Below are 23,366 nucleotides of genomic sequence, written 5' to 3' on the forward strand. Positions count from 1 at the left end.
ATTATGCAGATGACACAACCTTGCTTGCTGAAAGTGAAGAGGACTTGAAGCACTTACTAATGAAGATCAAAGACCACAGCCTTCAGTATGGACTGCACCTCAACATAAAGAAAACAAAAATCCTCACAACTGGACCCATGAGCAACATCATGATAAACGGAGAAAAGACTGAAGTTGTCAAGGATTTCATTTTACTTGGATCCACAATCAACAGTCATGGAAACAGCAGTCAAGAAATCGAAAGACGCGTTGCATTGGGCAAATCTGCTGCAAAGGACCTCTTTAAAGATTTGAAGAGCAAAGATGTCACCTTGAAGACTAAGGTGTGCCTGACCCAGGCCATGGTATTTTCTATCACATTATATGCATGTGAAAGCTGGACAATGAATAAGGAAGACTGAAGAAGAACTGATGCCTTTGAATTGTGGTGTTGGCGAAGAAGATTGAATATACCATGGACTGCCAGAAGAATGAATAAATCTGTCTTGGAAGAAGTACAACCAGAATGCTCCTTAGAAGCAAGGATGGTGAGACTGTGTCTTACGTACTTTGGACATGTTCTCAGGAGAGATCAGTCTCTGGAGAAAGACATCATGCTTGGCAGAGTACAGGGTCAGCGGAAAAGAGGAAGACCCTCAGCGAGGTGGATTGACACAGTGGCTGCAACAATGGGCTCAAGCATAACAATGATTGTAAGGATGGTGCAGGACCGGGCAGTGTTTCGTTCTGTTGTGCATGGGGTCACTATGAGTAGGAACTGACTCGACAGCACCTAACAACAACAATAACATGGAGCTTCCATGACTTGGCTTTGGTCAAGTTGTGCTGGCTACCCTGGTACCATAAACTTCTGACTGATTCTTTAGCTTAATGCAAGTTGGGCTAAATGTTGAAGCATGGCCCTGGCACAGAGCCAATTTACAGAGACTGGGATAGTGTGTTTGTGTGTTCCACTGGGATTCAAGGAAATATCTGTAAAAACAATACCTGAACACAAGCTAAGAAACAGAGACTTTGGTGTCCACACACATCCAAGAAGGTGGTCTTTTAAAAAATATTTAGAGGCAGTCACTGAACAAAGATTTGACAACAGCCTTCAACAATTAAAAAAAAAAAGAAAGAAAGAACAGCAAATCCTGGGGAAGGAGAAGAACCTGATTTCCAGAATTATCACATTATTATATTCATATGTCCCACTTTCAACAACACCAAAAAAAAAAAAAAACACAAAGCAGATGGAGCAAGATGGCAGTGTAAGTAGTTGCACATTGCAGTCCCCCACAACAAATCCACAAGAAAACAGGCAAAGATTGTGAGACTGAACAGTCTCAGAATGCTAGACAACATTCAAAATGTTGGAGCATCAACGTGAACTCTCAATAAAGAAAAAGATAATATACAAATAGTGGTAGAGAAGTGGTTCTCTACCTGTCCATACCCCGCCCTCCTCCCCAGCTCAGCATGACCATCTTGGGGCAGCTGCATACACAGGCCATCCTAGTAGGGAGTCTTGTATTGGGGCGGTATAGGCAGTACCTCTAGTTAGGGAGCCTGGAGTGAAACATTGAAGGCCAGCAACCCCAGCCAGGGAGGCTACAGGTGAAAGAATGACAGTTGGTGCACCTGGGTGGGAAATCTGGTGGGGAATCTCTGACAGCTGACATTTCCCAATGGGATGTTGTTTGCTAGAACTGCACAGCTGGCTCTCCAGGCAGGGAGACTGACAGTGAATCTACAGCAGTTACTGCTCCTAGGTGAGGAGTCTGGGACTAGAGCTGCACAGCTGGCACTCCTAAGTAGGAAGGTCTTGTGAATTGGTGCCTCTTGCCACACCAAGGCGGGGAGTTTGGTGCTAGAGCTCTATAGCTGGCACTCTGTAGTGGAGAATCTGGCAGTGAATCTGTGCCAGCCAGCACTCTTAAGTGGGGAGTCTTTGCTGGAGCAGCAGCACCAGTGCTCCCAGACAGGGGGTCTGGGGGCAAATCCACAAAAGTTCATGCTTCCAATTGGGAACAGTGGCAAAACTGCTCCCAGGTGGGAAGTCTGGTGTCAAAGCAGCACAGCGAGCACCCCCAATCAGGTAGTCTCATGGTGAAGCAGCCACATTAGGTGCTGCATGGCAGAGAGTATGGTGCTGGAGTGTTATAACCCGCATCTCCTTTAGAGAGCCTAGTGGTAGAACAGTGACAGTGGTACCCCCAAACAGGGAAACCAATGGTAAAGCAACCACATCAGGTGCACCGAGAGAGGGAGTCTGGTGTTGCAGCAGAGAATTAGTGCATTTGAATTTTTTAAATAATAGTAATAAAGAAAAAGAACAAACCTTAGGATAGGAGAAGAAACTGATCTCTGGAGTTAACGCAGTATAATAGTTTCAACAAAACAGTATAATAGATTCAACAAAAAAAAGTCACAAGGCATATGAGGAAACAGGAAAAGATGGTCCACACAGAAGAACAAAATAAAGTGACAGAAACTGTCCCTGAGGAAGGACACATAATGGACTTAGTAGACAAAGACTTTAAAACAATTGTACTAAATATGCTCAAAGAGTTAAAGGAAAATACAGATAAAGAACAAAAGGAAATGAGGAAAATGATACAAGAACAAAACAAATCTTTTGATAAAGAGATAGAATGGAAATAGAATGGAAAAGCCACTGTAATGTGTCTGGACACATCCAAACACTTCAAGGGACAGAGTAGCTGGGGCTGGGGGCTAGGGACCATAGTTTCTGAGGACATCTAGGTCAATTGGCCTAACAAAGTTTATTAAGAAATTGTTCTTCATCCCACTTTGGTGAGTGGCATCCGGGGTCTTAAAAGCTTGGCGAGCAGCCATCTAAGATACATCAGTTGGTCCCATCTCGCTTGAAACAAAGGAGAATGAAGAAAACCAAAGACACAAGGAAAATATTAGCCCGAAGGACTAAGGGACCACATGAACCAGAGAGTCTATAGTCTGAGACCAGGAGAACTAGATGGTGCCCAACTACCACCACTAACCTCCCTGACAGGGAACACATCAGAGATTCCTAGACTGAGCAGGAGAAAAATGTAGAACAGAACTCAAATTTACATAAAAAGACCAGCCTTAATGGTCCGACAGAGACTGGAGAAACTCCTGAAACTATAGCCCCCAGACGCACTGCTCTCCCAGAACTGAAACCATTCCCAAAGCCCACTCTTCAGACAAAGATTAGATAGGACCATAAAACAAAAAATAATATACGTAAGGAATGTGCTTCTTAGTTCAATCAGATATATGAGACCAAATGGGCAGTTCCTGTCCAAAAGCAGGATGAGAAGGCAGGAAGGGACAGGAACTGGTCGAATGGACACAGAGAACCTGGAGTGGAAAGGGGGAGTGTGCTGTCACATTGTGAGGATTGTAACTAATGTCACAAAAAGCAATATGTGTATAAATATTTGTATGAGAAATTAACTTGAACTGTAAACTGTCACCTAAAGCGCACACACACACACACACACACACACACACACACATACACAAAACAGAAATACTGGAGCTAAAAAGTATTATTACAGAAGTGAAGTATTCACTTGATGTACTCCATAGCAGATTTGAAATGGAGGAAGAAAGAATCAGCAAACTTGATGATTGGGCAACTGAAATTATTGAGTCTAAGAAAATAGAATGAACAAAAGCGAAGAGAGCCTAAGGGTCCTGTGGACACCATCAAGTGGACTAAATAGACATTACAAGAATCCCAGGAGGAAGAGAGAGAGAAAAGGGCAGAAAGAACATTTGATGAAATAATGACTGAAAATTTCACAAAATTCACAGAAGACATTAATCGACACATACAAGAAGCTCAATGAACTCCAAGTAGGATAAGCTTAAAGTGAGCCACACTGAGCTACATTTTAATAAAACTCTCAAAAACCAAAGATAAAGAGATAATTTTGAAAGCAGCAAGAAAGAAGTGAATTATCACATATAGGGATCCTCAATAAGAAGTGGCTATTTCTCCTCAGAAACCACGCAGGCAAGAAGGCAGTGGGATGACATATTTTAAATGTTGTCAGCTGAGGATACCTTATCTGGCAAAACTCTCTTTCAAGAATGAGGATGAAATTATAACATTCCCAGATAAACAGAGGAAATTTGTCTGAGAATCGACTCAATGGCACACAACAACAACAAATCTCTCCTACAAGAAATGCTGAAGGGATCCTGCAGATGGAAAAAGACACTAGATAATAACTTGAAGCCATCCATAGAAAGAAAACCAAAGATCTCCATTAAAGGTAATTTCATACAAGTGTAAGGGTCTGATTTAAGGTATTTTTGGTTGGTAAATACAATTGTTATGTTCTTCATGCATTATAATGACAAATGCATAAAATATGTATAAATTTACGTGAAGAAGCATGATGTATGAAAATGTAATAGGTAATAACAACAACATAAATGGTAGGAGCAGTATAGGAAGTGTTTTTGTATGTTACTGAAGTTAAGCTGGTGTCAGTTTAAATAAGGTTGTTGTAAATCCAAGAGGTTAAACATAAACATCATGTTAATAACAAAGAAAAAAATATATATATATGTGTGTGTGTGTGTGTGTGTGTGTGTATGAAAGGAAAGGAAAAGGGAATTGACAAGGCTCACTACAAAAAATCAACTACACACAGAAGAAGACAGTATTGGAGGAAACGAGGAGCAAAGAAGGTATAAACCAAAAACCCAAACCTGTTGCCATTAGTCAATTCCGACTCATAGGACACTATAAGATACACAAAAACCAAATAACAAAATAGCAAAAGTAAGCCCTTCCTTATTGGAAATTACAGTGAATGTAAATGGACTAAATGCTCTAATCAAAAGGCAGATGTTGGCAGAATAGATTAAAAAAAAAAAACAAACCATGATCCATAATTGCCAAGTCTGTTCAATGCAGGAAAAAAAAATAGTCTCTTTAATAAATGGTACTGGCACACCTAGATTTCCTCATGCAAAAGAATAAAGCTAGACCCATACCTCGCACCCTGTAAAAAATTAATTAAAAATGGACCAACAACCTACGTGGGAGAACTGAAACATAAAACACTTAGAACAAAACATAGGGGTAAAGCTTTAGTTTCTAATTTTTAAAAATTCTTAGATATGACACCAAAAGCATGAACAACAAAAGACAAAATAGTTAAATTGGACTTTATCAAAATTAAAAACTTGAGTATCAAAGGACTTTATCTACAAACTAAAAAGACAATTTACAGAATGTGAAAAATATTTTGTAATGCTATATTTGATAAAGGTTTAGTATCTAGAATATATAAAGAACTCCTATGATTCAACAACAAAAAGGCAGATAACCCAATCAAAAATGGACAAAGGACTTGAATAGATGGTTCACCAAAAAAATATATAACTGGTCAATAAGCAAAGGAAAAGATGCACAGTGTCATTAGTCATTAGGAAAATGCAATTTAATATCACACTGAGATACTACATCATACCCACTAGGATGGTTATTTTCAGAAAAACAGAAAATAAGTGTTGGTGAGGATGTAGAGAAATTGGAACCTTCATCCCTTGTTGATGGGATCGTTAAATGGTACAGCTGCTGTGAAAAACTTTGATGGCTCCTCAAAAAGTTAAATACAGAATCACCTTATATCCCTGAAATTCCACTCCTAAGTCTATACACAAAAGATTTGAAAACAGGGACACAGATGTACACCAACATTCACTGCAGCACTACTCACAATAGCCAAAAGGTGTAAACTGTCCAAATGTCCGTAAACAGATGAGAGGAGTAAAAAGAATGTTGTATATACATACAACGTAATATTGTTCAGCCATAAAGAGAAATAAAGTTCTAATGTATGCTCAACATCGATGTACCTTGAAAACACTATGCTGAGTGCAATAAGTCAGGCACAAAAGGACACATATGATTCCACTTACACGAAATATCCAGAACAGACCCCTAGTGGTGGGTGGTAGAGGTGAAAGGCTAGTTATTACTTAAGGTACACTGAGTTTCTCTTAAGGGTAAGAAAAAAATTGGAAATGGATAGTGATGACGGTTGCACAAGAATGCGAATATAATTAAGGTCACTGAATTGTACACATAAAAATGGTTCTAATGGTAAATCTTTTCTTATTTATAATTTATCATGATAAAAAAGAAAAAAACTCGATGGTGGTGGTGGTAGATGCTTTTTTTTATTTTTGGATGAAAATCAGATAATCAAATATGCCTTAAGACTTGAAATGAGAGCTAATCTCTTTTTTTTTATCGTGGTGGAAATACACCTAACAAAACATTTGCCAATTCACCGGTTTCTACATGTACAATTTGGTGACATTACTTACATTTTTCGTGTTTTACAACCCCATCACTATCTTTTTTCTAATTATTCCACCACTATTTTTTTTATTAGCATAAACTCAATGGTCCCCAAGCAAAAACTCTCCCTTTCATCTTTTCTTCCACTCCTTGTGACCACTAATAATCTTTGGTTTCCATATATTAGCTTATCTCATATAAGTGAAATAAATCATACAATATTTTTCCTTTTGTGACTGACTTATTTCTCAGCATAATGTTTTCACGGTTCATACATACTGTGAAGTGTTTCAGAACTTCATTTCTCTTTATGGCTGAGTAATATTCCATTATACATATATGCCATATTTTGTTTATCCATTCATCTGTTCATGGACATTTTGGTTGTTACCACTTTTTGGCTATTGTGAGAAGGGCTGCAATGAACATTTTGTGTACAGGTTTCTGTTTGTTTTCCCATTTGCACTTCTTTTGGATATGTACCTAGGAGTGGAATTGCTGGGCCATATGGTAGTTCTGGAAACCCTGGTGGTGTAGTGGTTAAGCGCTACAGCTGCTAACCAGAAGGTCAGCAGTTCGAATCCACCAGGCACTCCTTGGAAACTCTATGGGGCAGTTCTACTCTGTCCTGTAGGGTCACTATGAGTCAGAATCAACTCGACGGCAATGGGTTTTAATGGTAGTTCTATGTTCAACATTTTGAGGACCTGCCAAACTTTTCCACAGCAGCCATACCATTTTGCATTCCCACAAACAATGGATGAAGATTCCAATTTCTCCACATCTCCTCCAACACCTATTGTTTTCCATATTTTTTTTAAATCATTGCCACCATAATGGGGGTGAAGTAATATCTCATTGTGGTTTTGATTTGCATCTCCTTAATGGCTAATGACATTCAGCATCTTTTCATGTGCTTGTCGGTCATTTAAATATCCTCCCTGGTAAAATGTCTGGTCAAGTACTTTACTCTTTTTTTTTTTATTGGATTGTTTACCTTTTTTTGCTGAGTTGTAGAAGTTATTTTATATATCTTAGATAGAAGACCCCTATTAGGGAGTTCCTGGGTGGTGCAAATGGTTAAGCACGTGACTACTAGCTGAAAGACTGGTAGTTCAAACCCACCCAGAGATGCCTCAGAAGACAGTTCCGGTGATCTGCTGCCAAAAGGTCACAACCTAAAAATTCTCTGGAGCATAGTTCTACTTTGACACACGTGGGTCACCATGAGTCAGAATCGACTCAAGAGCAATGGACGACAACAGACCTCTATCAGATATACGGTTTCCAAATATTTTCTTCCAGTCTATTAGGTTGTTTCCTTAATTTGTTGATAAATTCATTTGATGAACGAAAGTATTTAATTTTTATTATGTCCAGATTATCTAATTTATCTTTTGTTCCTCTGGCTTTTGTTGTCATACCTGATAATCCATTGTTAACTGGGTCCCACAGCCACATTCTTATATTTTCTTCTAAAAATGTTACGATTTTAGTTTTCACATTTAGCTTTTTAACCCATTTTAAAGTAGTTTTTGTGTATGGTGTAAGGCAAAGATCCTGTTTCATTCTTCTGCATGTGGATATTCAATTTTACCAGCACCATTTATTGAAGAGGTTCTTCTTTGTCCATTGAATGGACTTAGCATTCTTGCTGAAAATCAATTAATCATAAATGTTTGGATTAATTTATGGACTCTCAATTTCATTCCATTGGCCTATGTGTCTAATATTATACCAATACCAGACTGTTTTGATGACTGTAGCTTTACAGTAAGTTTTGAAATCAGAAAGTGTGAACCCCCTACTTTATTATTCTTCTACAAGATTGCTTTAGTCATTCGGGGTCCCTTGCCCTTCCTTATAATTTGGAGAACTTGTTTTTCCATTTCTGCAAAGAGGTCTGTTATAGATTAAAACATGTCCCCCAAAATATTTGTTGTCAATCTTAACCCCTATACCTGTGGATATAATCACATTTGGGAATAGGGTTATCTTTGTTATGTTAATGAGGCCATTTTAGTGGAGAGTGTGTCTTAAGCCAATCACTTTTGAGATATAAAAGAATCATATTAGGAACAAAAGCAAGCAAGCACAGATGGAGGAAGATATATGCCAGGCCACATGAAGATCGCCAAGGAAGCGAGGAACAAAAACTTAAAAGAGATAAGGACATTCCCCCTGAGCCAACAGAGAGAGAAAGACTTTCTCTAGAGTGGTTGCCCTGAATTCAGGCTTCTGGCCTCCTAAACTTGTCAGAAAAAAATTTTTGTTTATCCTGGTATTTTTGTTATAGCAGCACTAAGAAACTAAGACAAGGGCTGTTGGAATTTTGATGGAGTTTGCATTGAATTTGGAGATTGCTTTGGGTAGTATTGACATCTTGACTAATAGTAAACCTTCCAATCCATGAACATGGAATGTCCTTCCATTTATTTAGATCCTCTTTAGTTTCTTTCAGGAGCCCTAGCAGTGCAGTGGTTAAAGCCCTTGGTTGCTAACCAAAAGGTCAGTGGTTTGAAACCACCAGCAACTCTGTAAGAGAAAGATGTCGCAGTCTGTTTCCGTAGAGATTTACAGCCTTGGAAACCCTATGGGGTTTCTATGAGTTGGAAATGACTTGACGGCAGTAAGTTGTTTTTTTTTTTTTTGGCATAGTTTCTTCCAGTAATGTTTTACAGTTTTCTATGTACAAGTCTTTCACTTTCCTAGTTAAATTTATCCCTAAGTATTTCATCTTTTTAGTTGCTATTGTAAATGGTAATGTTCCCTTAATTTCCTTTTCAGCTTACTCAGCAATGTCGGAAACCCTACTGATTTCTGTGTGTTAAGCTAATCTCTTGAGCAAAGCTTCCCCCATTGCTGTATCACAATCAGAAGGCCTCAATTTTTAAGCCTATGCACAGTGAGTATAACCAGTATTCTTTTTCTCATTCTTCTAAATATCTTGGTTTTCAACTCTTTGTGTGTAATTAAGCATATATATTTGGAAATGCTGATGTGCGGAACATAAACTACCTGCTGAAATGCAAACCAACCAACTTTCTGAAATCCTGCTGACATTTTCCAAAGAATACTACTTGTCAGTATTTCAAGTTTCCTATTTTGAATAAAATAAATATCTGGTAACAAAAGAATTTTCATGCATACCCCTTGAAATTCAACATGTGTTTAGACTGTGTTCACTAAAGTGCCAAATTGGTAACATAATGTTTCATATTTAGGTAGCAATAACTGGATATGAGCTTGATGAAAAGACAATCATCTTTCTACTTAGGTAAAATGTATTTCCATCTTCAAGAGGAACTTATCTTACAAAGTATTTTGCTTGTAGAAAATTTGCATTTTGCATTTCATATTCTTCATTTAGAAGAAGGTTTACCTGATATCGATGGGCCATTCGGTAATCACATTACCACATTAAATTCTAGCAATGAAAATTGCTGAAGAAAATAGTAAGTCTCCTAGTTTTCACACAAACAGGAATTTGAACTGATAGCTTAGTAGTCCACGTCATTCTAAAAATGAATTGTGAATGGGATTTCACATTACATTGTTTCTTCTTAGAGTGTGAGAAACAGATTATTACTGCAAAACCACATAAAGACTACCTGAAGGCCAAGAAACTGGAGCTGTCACTTTGACTTATGCTTAAGCAAATGGATATTGCAGTCTCAGCCTGGGCTTTTGGGACTAGAATTCGCTTCTAATTTTTACATGTTCTCAGCCTCAAGGATTATAAGGCAAAGCCTTGGTTTTATGGTGCACAGTTCCTTTATTGTGCTCATATCAAGAAAGCAACCAGCCTAGTTCCTGCCATCTAGGCTATTATATCGCACTTTGTCTGTATGCAGTCATGTGTCCTGACCTTAACCTAACAAAACCCAGGTAACTGTGGAGTCCTCCTTTTCAATGGGACTTTTCTCTGTCTTGTTAAAGTGTTTACCACTAGTTTTCTCACTACACAAGCAGCTAATTAATATTGTTTTTCTTATAGTTCTATAGTTGTGTCTATGCACACAAACCAATAACAGAGAAAACAAAGAATTTGGCTGTTTTCTGATCAGAATCTTTTAGAACCCCTTGAGGACAGGGAATTTATATTACTCAACTTTGCATGCTCAGTGCCTAGTACAATACTTAATACACAAATATTCAAGAAATTCATGTTTTGTAAGTAAATGTGTGAATGAAGTCAAATGCCTCGACTTTAAGGATATTCAGTGTCACATAACTGGCTTCACTGATTTTATCCCAGTTTCAGGTATGTGTGTGTGCATGTGTGTCAGAGGGGCAGGAAGAAGAGAGAGAGGGAGAGAGATTTTGTAGACAATACCTCAGTCTCAAACCTAGCTATCACTGTAGTTCTGTTAAAAGTCAGCAGGGTGAAAATACAACTGATCTTTTCTGCGTATCTTATGTCTTTACCTCTGGGAAAGCAAGAGTCGTTTTTCCTCAAATTAAGCATGCAGTGGCAGGATTGTTTCCCACTCATCTCTACACATCCAAAACATAACTCAATCTACTGCCACTGCTTTATCATTTCCCAAGCTCTTCTCCCTGTCTCCACATCTATAGACGCTATTCATGCTCTGGTTACAAAATTACTTAGTTACAAGTTTTTTTTTTTTTTTTCTGGTTTTCTTTGCCCTTGTGCCTGTTCTACAGCATAATTATATGACCAGCACTAAAATCAGCTTCTTTCTTTCTTTTTCACCTCATTATATCTCTCCTCATGTTCTTATGATGGTTTCCTTTTGTGCTGTAGGATATTCATATATTTACTTTTTATACTCACTGTAAGAAAAAGAAAAAGGAAACCCTGGTGGCTTAGTGGTTAAGTGCTACTGCTGCTAACCAAACGGTTGGCAGTTCTAATCCACCAGGCATTCCATGAAACTCTATGGGAAAGTTCTATTCCTCCTATAGGATGCTATGAGTCAGAATTGACTCGATGGCAATGGGTTTGGGTTTTTTTTTCATTACATGGTATTTGATAAAAGAATCTTTTTTATTCCCCCTTATAGCTCCCTGAAAAAAGAGGAAGACCCTCACTAAGATGGGTTGGCACAGTGCCTGCAACAATGGGCTCAAACATAGCAATGATTGTGAGGATGGTACAGTACCAGGTAGAGTTTCTTTCTACTGTGCATAGGGTCGCTGTGAGTCAAAATCGACTTGACAGCACCTAACAACAACAACGTAGCTTCCTGAAGCCTAGAATCCAGTGCCTTGCTCTAGAAATTTTTTATTCGAAGTAGATCAGCAAGTGCGACTCTACATATCACCTACATGTTGAGGAATCACAGACTAAAGATGAAATTACCATTAGTTCATATCAGTTAGGGAATTCTTTGGTAGAGGTAAGTTTTATCCAGTTTTTGTGTTGTGAATTTGTGAAACTTAGGTCTAAGTTCTCTCTTCTTCTTAACACAAGCCTCTTAAGCTGATATTTATCAAGGATAATTTTATTTTTTTTCTCATTTCCTTACATCAGGCCAGAACTAATCTTCCATTGTCTATATTATTTACTGTTTTCTTCTTTTAAAGACTTTACTTTTTTTTCATTTTTTTCTAACAAAAAGAAGCACAAGAAGTCCCTGATTGTCTTCTCTGAAGACTAAAAATTTTTAGAAATCCATCTGGATCATGATTGAAAAATATAATATATACAGTAAAATCAAAATTAATTATAAATCATATGAACACATTTGTCAAATTAATGTTAGTACATACTAGGAAACATTCTTAACAGGAGTAACACCTTAAGATGAAGTTTTGATTTTGCCTCTCTGGTAAATTGATATGAGGGTGGTAGCACATAGGAATATTTTTTTAAACTGATTTGGAATCACTATAATTGAATTAGAGTCTTGAATCTGCTATTTTCTGGTCATATGAATTGAAAAAAAATTACTTTATCTGGGTTTCAGTGTGCTCATATAACAAAATGGGAACATAATAATTTTAACCTCACAAATTTTTTCTGAGGAAGTAATGACACAATGAATGTGAAAATGTTTTACAGCCATAAAGTGCCATATTTGTGCAAAGGATTATTCTTTTCTTGAAAATTACTCTTGTACAATGTTTGCACTCATTGAAAAAAATCATTTTTCAAAAGTTTTGCTGGACTCTTTGATGTTCTTCTAATGAGGTATTTGATCAAGGGTGGCAAGATGCTGCAGGAAAGCAGCAGTTAACATCTGAGTAATACTGTGTCCCCTCTGGATATATCTTCTTCCATCTCTGTGCTGCCGTCACAGCCTGTGTCTCAGGAGTCATGGTTAAATAGGTGATTTGCTTTACACTGATATTCTTGGTCTGGCTTTAACTGACAGAAAAAAAACAAACAAACAAAAAGATGTTCCTAGATCTTACATGTTTTGGGGAAGGAAATATTTATTCACAGTCACATTTTCCTAAGCATCAGCCACTTTCAAGCTGAGCTGATTACTGATGATTTCACAAGAAAATAAACAAACCACAGACTACCCTACAGCTGAAAGAGAACTAAGTTCTGAGATTTGAGAACAGAGAATGATAATACTAAAATATTTAGTATTTTATCTGTCATTATTCTGAACTCCTAGAGCACGCAGTGTCTACCAAACAATTTAATATTTTATTATAAAGTTTTCATGATTTTTTAATTGTTTCATATACTTACGGTAACCATTTTGTTGGAAAGGGAACTAAACAGAAATTCAGAAGCTGGGGATTCTAGATTAACCAATACGTTCAACAATGCATTTGTGCTATTTGGGTAAGCTATTATTATCTGATATTACTTTGTTATATATAGATTGAGGTAGTTGGTATAGAATCAGAGGTTGCAAACAGTATTCTTCAGAGTCGTTTTGTTTGACCAGCATTATGTCAGATATTTTTAAATGCCCCTTAGGTGGGGAAAAAACATTTCCAAGTCTACGACAGGCCCCACCACTCCTTATTGTATTACACCAACCATTGCACACATTTATATCCCAAATATGAAACCTAAAGTCATTATAGTTTTTATTTTGCGGACTAAATTATATTTAAATTTCTTTCCAGTTCAGTCTCTGAATGTGATAAAGTAGAACTTAATCTAGACCTTGAAAACTGGAAATGATTTCAAAAGGGACTTCTGATATGGTCAGTATGTCATCTAAGTTAATATGAAAACCATCATCCTACAAATGATTTTAAAATGATAGATAAAATATAAGTCAAAGACATTTATAATGGAGTTTCCAAGAAAGAGAAATAAAACGATATATGCAAGGAAGAAGAGGAGTAGTAGGAGGAGAACAGAAAGTCAGACCAGTAAGCAAATGAGCTAACACTACCAAGTTCTGTCCAGAAAAGGACAGTATGGAAAGATTTAGATGCTTATTGAATGATGCAGTTGTTTGGGTACAAAACCCAAGTAGTAAAAGATGAAAAGCCTTTGAACCATGCAACAGGGGAGCTGGAATTGAAATCCCTGCATAAAGATGGAATCCTCAAAGTCTGCACTGAAGTGGAATGGGAAACTCAATAAAATCACAAAAGATAACAATAGAGTGTGTTGCTATCCAGTACTCTGTACAATAAATCCTTTCCATTAGAATTTAGAACTTTGGTCCAATCCCTTACTTTGGGTGAAAGTTCAAATTACAGTACTTGAGTAATCGAGGCACTCAAGAATTAACTTAAATTTGATTCTGATTCAGTAATTTTGGGGGGGTACCTGATAGAAGTGAATATAAAACCACTCTGTAGGGATACTTCCATGACCATGGTAACAGGTGATTTTGACAGGAAGAAACCAATTCCATTTAGGTTGGTCTATTTTTTTTAATTACAAAGCACACAACAATGTAACTTATTCCCCACATATGTTTGAAAGCACTTATTCTGTTTCTGTGTCTGCTCAGAATCTGAGATAAAAGGCTAATCTGTGAAAGGCTGTATCATACATTTTTTTAAAAAAAAAAATATGCATAAGAGAAATCACTGAAACCTTAAGAAAAAAATAGACATCAATAAAGAATAGGCAGATCTGATAAAACAAACAAAAACAAGTAAAACTTCAATAAAGGAAAATGTACTTTTCACATAAAAAAGCCTCAGTGGATAGGTTAAATAGCAGACAGGACTGGATTTAGAATTAGTGAATTAGATATAGAATACAGCATAAAGTAATAAAGACGTAAACTGTATGAAAGCAAAGTTTAAGAGTCGAGAAAGACATTATGAAAAGGTCTAATAAACCTCTTGGAGGAGATCTTGAAGAATAGAGTGATTGGAGTAGAGGCAATATTTAAAGAGATATCAGAAAATTTTCCATAATGAACTCTCAGATTCAAGACAAACAATAACACCCCCAGAAAAAAAATGCATGCCTTAGATTAATCATAGTGAAACTGTAGAATATCCAGAAGGGTGGGGGATGATTATAAAATCAACTAGAAAGAAAAGACACATTTCTTACAAAGGACTAAAAATTCACTTGACAGTAGACTCATTCCAAAGTGTGTACCAAAATTTCTAGAGTATACTCAAAATTTTATGGAGAAATAAAGCACCACTACTTTTTTTTTCTTTCTATGATTCACAATAACTGTTCATGGTCTATCAGTTACAACATTTTGTTTGTTTTTTTAAGTGGAAGATAACGCTAGAGTTCTACATGGTAATATGACAAACAAGAATAACCAGCAGCCATTTTTATATATATCCTCTGAGTTCATTTTAAGCTACAGAATATAGTTGTTTATGCTAAATTCAAAAATCACCATGTAGAACTTTTATTTGCCCTCCCACTCAAAATATATCCGAATACTCATAAGTAAGAATCCCACTATTCTAGAGACAACCTTGAAATTTATTTTCTCACAGTTCTGGAGCCTAAAAGATCAAATCAATGCCTTGGCTGTGTCAATTCTTTCCTTGTTAATGGCTCCAGGTGTTCCTTGGTTTCTTGGCTTGTAGAGCATCCTCACATGACATCTGTCTTCCCCGGTTTGTGTTTGCCTCTGCCTAATAAGCTCTTTTTACAACAGGCTGGATTAGGTTTAAGGCACACCCTGGACTGATATGGCCTCATTAATGTAACAAAAAACGCTATTTTGAAACATGATTACATTCACAGGTATGTGGGTAAGGATTTCAATACACAATTCAATCCATAATATGAAGGACAGGCATAAAGTTTTGCTTAAAATGTACTTGTCGCAATACATTATAGGGACTGGTGGAGAGTAAGAGGATAAAACCTCCCAAAAAACCCACTGTCATCGAGTCGATTCCAACTCATAGCGATCCTATAAGACAGAGTAGAACTGCCCCATAGAGTTTCCAAGGAGCGCCTGGCGGATTCAAATTGCCGACCTTTTGGTTAGCAGCCATGGCACTTAACCACTATGCCACCAGGGTTTCCAGTAAGAGGACAGATGTCATAAATTTCTTTACAGAAATATTGGAGAAGCTTAGCAACAGATTTAGATCATCCTGATTGATTGATTTTCCTTTATCCTTTACTCCTATAAAGGCTTACAGTTTTGAATTAAACAATATTGATCACTGAAGTAGCTCTACTTCAACAGCTTTATTTACAAGATTTAAATGCCAAACACTCTTTTCGTTAATGTCCACATGGGGTTTAGCTTTCTAGTTTACAAATGTACTCTTAATTTTTGAGATTTTCACATCATTTATCAAAAAGGAAAAGAAAGGCGTGCTTTTTGTTTATGTATTGTTTAAATCCATATCGCATATAACTCCAGATTAAAACAAAATTACCTTGAACATATGTAGTTTTAAAGTCCTCTAAGTTCTGGACTTTCTTCTATAGAAATCCAATTAATTCTAGAAGACTAACAATAATGTACTGTCCACATATGGAGGATGAGTGGAAGTTAGAAAAAATAAAAATGCATAAGCAATTCATTAATCATGCACAAACTTACTTCCAGAAAGTAGAGGAGTATAACTATCTCCACAATCTTTGTCTCTATATCTCCATTTCATGAAATCAAACTTACTGATAACATAGTTTGAATCTTGTATATTATTATAATATTTTGTGCAATTTAGTCATCAGTGGTTGAAAGAGGTTTGTTTATGTGTTTGGTTATTATGAATTTGAATTCAGAATCAGATCCTTCTGAGGTCAACTGAGACACCTTGGAAAGGTAAGCAGCCACCTATGAACAAAACTACAAGGGACCACCAGGAATTTAACAGATAAAACACCCAAAAGGTAAAAAAGGTCAGGGACAGACAAGAGATTGAGACTGAGATTAGAAATTTCACTTGGTTAGATATGCAAGCTATTTTAAAGAATTTTAATTAAAAAAGAGAATGGAAAGGAGGCCAGTTGGCTTCTTTGGGCCTTTACCATGGGGTCAAAAATATGGCTTTCATTATGTTTGAGTGTGTCTCCTATAAATATCACTACCTGAATTTAAAATGAAAACTAATTCTTTTCTAAGTGTTCCTGCTATTTAACAAGTCATGTTAGTTTTCTTCAGAAATTTGAAGATATTGATTCCATTGATTACTTCTATTATTTCTGTTGCAATATCTGTGGTTAGCTTAATTGTAGTTCTTTACTACCTGGATGATTTTATGATGTTGTCTTTGGTGCTCTTCAGTTTCATTTTGATGTGCTAAGATGTGGAAGCACTTTTAAGTTTAGATTGAGAGCATGTTTCTATGGAGCCATTTTGTATTTGCTTTCACCAAACATTTAAGAGTATCATAGGCCTGGGGTCCATTTTAATGGCAAAGTCTCACATAGATAATGTAACATCAAACCTTAAACCTACATGAGATTAACGTCCAGTGTTTCAAAATATTAGAAAGTGTTTTCTTTCATCCACAGTCCAAGACAGACCATGCCGATTGACATACTTTTATCTAGCGTCTACTCTTACGGACGATGCAGACCTTCTTGGCTACCAACCCTCTTTACTTGTCTCCATTCTTTCTACCTCTCTAAGACTTCATCTCAGAGAATGGGGAAGGGAATATTAACCCAATCCCAAAGATTAAGGAAACTGACATTCCCTCCCGACTTGCTACCCTTAACAAGGCTAATTCCAACATCATCTCGCTCAGTCAATGCTGAAGTTTTTACTTATCACCTTTTCCTCCCCCCAGGAACTTAAGAAATTCCCTTTTTTTTGGTCTTAAAAACGCATCTAGTCATTGAAATAATTTTCAGTTGGGAAGATTTTTTACAGTATCTTAGTTCCCATATTACCAGAATCAGAAATCCACAATTTCACATCATATTTTCTATGGGATTACAGATTTATGTGTTGGAACTTGCTAACCCTCTCATGGTTTATGTAATTTCCCTTTTGAATGTACCTAAATACATTATCTCCGACCAAAACCACTCATGCACATACCCTCCCACTTTGATCTAAAATGGTTGGACTATACTTTCTGAAGCTTGAATCTCTTTTTAAGGGAGGATAGATTTATTTTGGATGGAGTAGGACTAATAGCATAAATAACTCCCTTAATTTGGTGATAGCGATTGATGAAACTTTAAAATCTTACAACAAGACTTAGATATGCTCATTCAAAGAGAATAGTGGATAAGGGGATTTTGGATGAGAGTAATCTTAGTGGTTAATGAACATTCAAATAATGTATATTGGAAATTTATGAAACTGATTGAATATAGAATTTTTGTTCATTTAATTATTTTAAATATATGACACTTCTGATTTCCAGATGAGAATGTAATCTCAGAATTTCCCATTATCTTCTTGGAAGTCACCTAATGCAATAGTAAAATATGAGAAACAGAGACATAAACTCCAATTTTATTTGAACTATAGACAGATAGAACTGTTAACCCATTGTGGTCGAGCCTATTCTGATTCATAGTGACCCTATAAGACAGAGTAGAACTGCCCTATAGGGTTCCCAAGGAGCACCTGGTGGATTCGAACTGCCAACCTTTTGGCTACCAGCTGTAGCACTTAACTACTATACCACCAGCATTTCCATAGACCAATACAACCTTGAAACAAAGAAAAAGTTGACTAAAATGGGCTTCAGAAAATGAAATCACACACTGCCACAGAAAGATACTAAAAGAAGAAACATTTTGCTGAAAATCATAGGAAGAACCAGAAAATTTCTGTAGACTAATGTAAAGTGGGTGCCTTCAAGCTTCTCAATTTCAATAGCAGGAAAAGAATGCATACCCTAACAGTGGAAGTCTCTTTGAGAAGCAGAAGAGGTAAATATAAGCAAAGAATCACTTGGACAATTCCTATTTTCAGGAAGCAACATGACCTGTGACATTGTGCTCTTCCATTGTGAACCACATTCAGCTATTTCCTTTGGTTAGGAAAAAATAAAAGTTAAAAAACTCCCACGCCAAATCCTCAGGGACAAATAAATCTACTGGGTTAAAAAAGAATCCTATGTCCTCTAAGACACTGATTTCCTAAAAATAGCTTGACTAGAAAAAAAAAATCTAATTCAAAGACAGGCACAGCAAACACAAAAACAATACATATATTATAATAACTACGAGAGAAGGAGACAGATCTAAAACAAAACAAAATAAAATGAACAGTTATCAGTGCAATATCGCAACAGAAGAAATAAAAATTGTGGCAACATAATTCACCATGAAAAAAAAATCAACAAAGCAATATCCTCTCAAAAGGAAGAGCACAAAGAAAAGCTTCAAGACCTCTTGTAATATATAAAGGAACAAAAGAAAAAAAAGGTTGAAGAATTTGAAAAAAGGAAAGAAAACGCACTACAGAAATGAAGGCAAAATTAGAATTAGCACAAGGAAAAATGAATATTACACAAAACCCTGTGAGTTAAAAATAGAGTAGAAAATAGCTAGCAGAATTTAATTGGAAAAAAAAAACTGTTGCAAGAATTAAAGAGATGGCCAACATGGCACCACAGACAGAAGCACCACGTCATCCCTTCACAGCAAAGACCTGAAAACTTAAGTAAAACAGAGAAAAACGTCATTCCTAGAACCCGAAGTGTCAAAAAATAAAGTGTCAAATGAAGAGATAAAAAAAACTCAGCCAAACACTGAATGGAATAAGAAACTGACAGAGGACAGAGAGTGAGGAGAAATACCTGTGGAAGTTCCTTATCGGTCAATGCAGCACCTATCTGCCATCTTGGACTCCTGTCAGAGATCAGCTGATGGGAAACACAGGAAAGCAGCTTCACGGAGCTCCCAGCAGAAGACAGAGCACCCAGTAACCAGTGTTACACACTTTCCCACCCTGCATCCTCTCCCCACTGCTCTACCTCTGAGCTTCCTGGCTGGATGCGGTGGATCGGCTGGCTGGGAAGTGCAGCATCCATGCCACTTAGATTTGCCTCACCTACATCGCAGATCGGTGGACAGGGAGTGCCGGAAAGCAGCTTCACAAAGTTCCCAGCAGCAGACAGAGCACATAGTAAAGAGTGATATATGCTTTCCTAACCCCCACCCTTCTTCCCCCCACCCCTTCAGCATCCTCTTCTTGCTGCCATCTGCAGTATCTTGACCAGGAGGCAACTACTTCCACCTGGGCTGCTTGGATTTGCCCCGCTGGCCAAGTCCCTGAGGTGCGTGAGTTGGTGTTGATTCTTTCCCTCTCTTTTGGTTTCTTCTGTGTCTCCCACCACCTCCACTTTCTTTCTCTCAAATGCCTGGCTCCATGTGCCTTCTTTGCTTCTTCTTGAAAGGCTATGAAGCACCACTGTATAGGGGAACCACTCCCCCGGCCTGTGACACCACACTGGTGGCATCCCCGGGGCATTTTAAAAATTGTTTGGTTTTGCTTTGTTCTGTTTTGTTTGGTTTGGTTGGTTGTTTGTTTTCTCTTTTTGCACTTGGGAGCCCATTCTAGCCGGGATGCACTACATGGCTTAAGGACCACTTCCCTAATTTGCACAGCTATGTAGGCGGGATCCCTGGAGGTATTTCTTTTCTTTTTTTTTTTTCTTTTCTGTCTCTTTTTCCCTTTCTTTCTTCATTTCTCAGTTCTCGTCTATCTATACTTACCTTCTTCTCCTGTCTCCTGAATATCTGGTAATGTGTGACATCTATACATCCTCTAGCCAGTGTATACTGTGCAGCCTGGGAGACATCCCTGGTCTTTGCCGCTGAACTGATGGGACCCATGGGGGATTTTCCTACCTTTTTTTCCCAATTTTTATCTAGTTATTTCTTTTCTTTTTTCCTTTTTGCTTTTCTCTATTTCTTGGTTTCTCATCTCTCCACTTGGTTTCTCATCTCTCCACTCCAATGGCAAGCTCCCTTTGCACTCTTCTTTTTTCCTTTGTTTGTTTCTGGCTCTATTTCTCTCTCTTCTTTCCCATACCCATATTAGCTCCATACATCACAATGTCTCCACTCTTTCCTGCCTACCTGCACCATGTGCTGAACATCACACCTTCAAGCAGCACAAGCACAGCTTACTGGAACCTACCTGGCATTGATTCTTGGCTTGCACTGTTGGTCCAAGTACAAGACACAAAAAAACATCCTGGCCTCTTCCCTTCAGCTGGACCTGCCCTGCTGCAAAATAGCTGAGTGACTGGCCCTGCCTATTGGACATGGAGGTGAAAAGTATTGTGACAACACATGGGCAATCAAAAAAGAAGGTACAGCCTGCCTGCTCAGACATAACCAAACAAACAAAAAAGAATGAAACAAACAAATCTACAATTAAGAACTGAAGAAAGTAACTACTGAATGTCCTGAAGACAGTAGACGATATCAAACATATTAAAAAAGGACAAGGTGGTTCTAGCAGGTGTCCAAAATAAAAGACCAGATGAATTTCCAGTAGAAGAAAAGGCCCTAGAATGATCTGACATGGAATTTAAATTTCTAATATTCTGAGCTATCCAACAGTTGAAGCAAAAAGCAGACAAAATGAGGGGAAAAAGACAATTTTTTTGGAAAAGGCAAACAAAATTATGGAAAATACAGACAAAAAAACTGGAACAATTAAGGAACATAATACAGGAACAAAATGCCAAAATAAATTCACAACTAGAAATCACACACAAACAACAATTAGAAATCCAAAAGAGAAACTACAAGATTTCACAAATGAACAGCAGGTTTGAAATGATGGAAGACATGATCAGTGAAATTGAAGACAAACACTTGGATACAACTCTGTTTGAGGAAAAATCAGAAAAAAGAACAAAGAAAAATGATGAAACCTTGAGAATTACACAGGATACAATCGAAAGCAAAAATTTTCAAGTGATTGGAGTTCCACAACAGGGAGAGAAAACGGAAAACACAGAGAAGATCATTGAACAATTGCTGACAGAAAACTTCCCTAATATCATGAACGATGTGAAGTTGACATCCAAAAAGCTTAGTGAACCCAATATAGGATAGACCCCAAAAGAAAAACATAAATGCATATCATAATCACACTCACTAAAACCAAAAACAAAGAAAAAAGCCTGAGAGCAGCCCAAGAAAAACAAAAAGTCACATACACAGGAGAAACAATAAGACTAAATAAAAAACACTCCACCCAACAGCTGCAAAGTACACATTCTTTTCCAACTCACATGGAACATTCTCCAGAATAGACCACACCTTAGGCCACAGAGCTACCCTCAACAAAATCCAAAACATTGAGATGATACAAAGTATCTTCTCTGACCACAATGTCATCAAGTAGAAATTAACAACATGAAAGGCAAGGGAAAAAAATCAATTACATGGAAACTGAACAACACCCTGCATCAAAACTACCAGGTAATAGAAGAAATCAGAAGTGGAACCAAAGAATTCCTAGAATCAAACAAGAATGAAAACACATCATACCAAAACCTTTGGGACACAACAAAGGAAGTCCTCAGAGATCAATTTACAGCAACAGATGCACACATCAAAAAAGAAGAAAGGGACAAATCAAAGCATTAGCTACACGACTTGAACAAATAGACAACAGGAAAAGAAGCCCACAGCCACCAGAATAAAGGAGACGATAAAGATCTAAGCAGAAATAAATGAAATAGAGTATAGAAAAACAAGAGAAAGAACCAACAAAACAAAAATTGGTTCTCTGAAAGGTTCAACAATATCAACAAATCACTGAACAAACTGACAAAAGAAAAACAGGAGAGGACACAAATAGCCCAATTAAGAAATGAAATGGGGGACATTACAACAGACCTAACTGAAATAAAAAGGATCATAACAGAGTACCATGACAAACTATACTACAGCAAATTGGAAAACCTAGAGGAAATGGACAAATTTCTAGAAACACACTACCTACCCAAACTAACACAAAATGATGTTGAAAATCTGAACTGCTCCATAACAAGAGAAGATATTGAAAAGGTAATAATAATAATAAAAAAAAACTCCTAACAACAACAAAAAAAAAGACCTGGCCCAGATGATTTTCCTGGAGAACTCTACCAAAGATTCAAAGAAGAGTTTACACCAGTACTACCCAAACTATTTCAGAACATAGAAAAGGAAGCAATAGTTCTGAATTCACTCTATGAAGCCAGCATAACTCTGATAACAACACCAGGAAAAGACACCACACAAAAAAATTACAGACCAATATCTCTTATGAATATAGATGAAAAATTCTCAACAAAATTCTAGCCAATAGAATTCAGCATCATATGAAAAAAATAATACACCATGACCAAGTAGGTTTCATAGCAGGTATGCAAGGATGGTTTAATACTAGAAAATCAGTCAATGTAACCCACCACACAAATAAAAAGAATCACATGATCATTTCAATCAATGCAGAAAAAGCATTCGACGAAGTCCGACCCACATTCTGGATAAAAACTCTCAATAAAATAGATGTAGAAGGAAAATTTCTCAACGTAGTAAAGGGGATCTATGAAAAACCAATGACCAACATCATTCTTAATGGAGAGAGGCTGAAAACATTCCCTTTGAGAACAGGAACAAGATAAGGATGCCCTTTATCACTACTCCTGTTTAACATCGTGTTAGAAGTCCTAGCTAGAGCAATAAAGAAAGAAACAGAAAAAAAGGGCATCCGAATTGGTAATGAAGAAGTTAAAC

Source organism: Loxodonta africana, chromosome X, assembly GCF_030014295.1.
Source record: "Loxodonta africana isolate mLoxAfr1 chromosome X, mLoxAfr1.hap2, whole genome shotgun sequence".
NCBI lineage: Eukaryota > Metazoa > Chordata > Mammalia > Proboscidea > Elephantidae > Loxodonta > Loxodonta africana.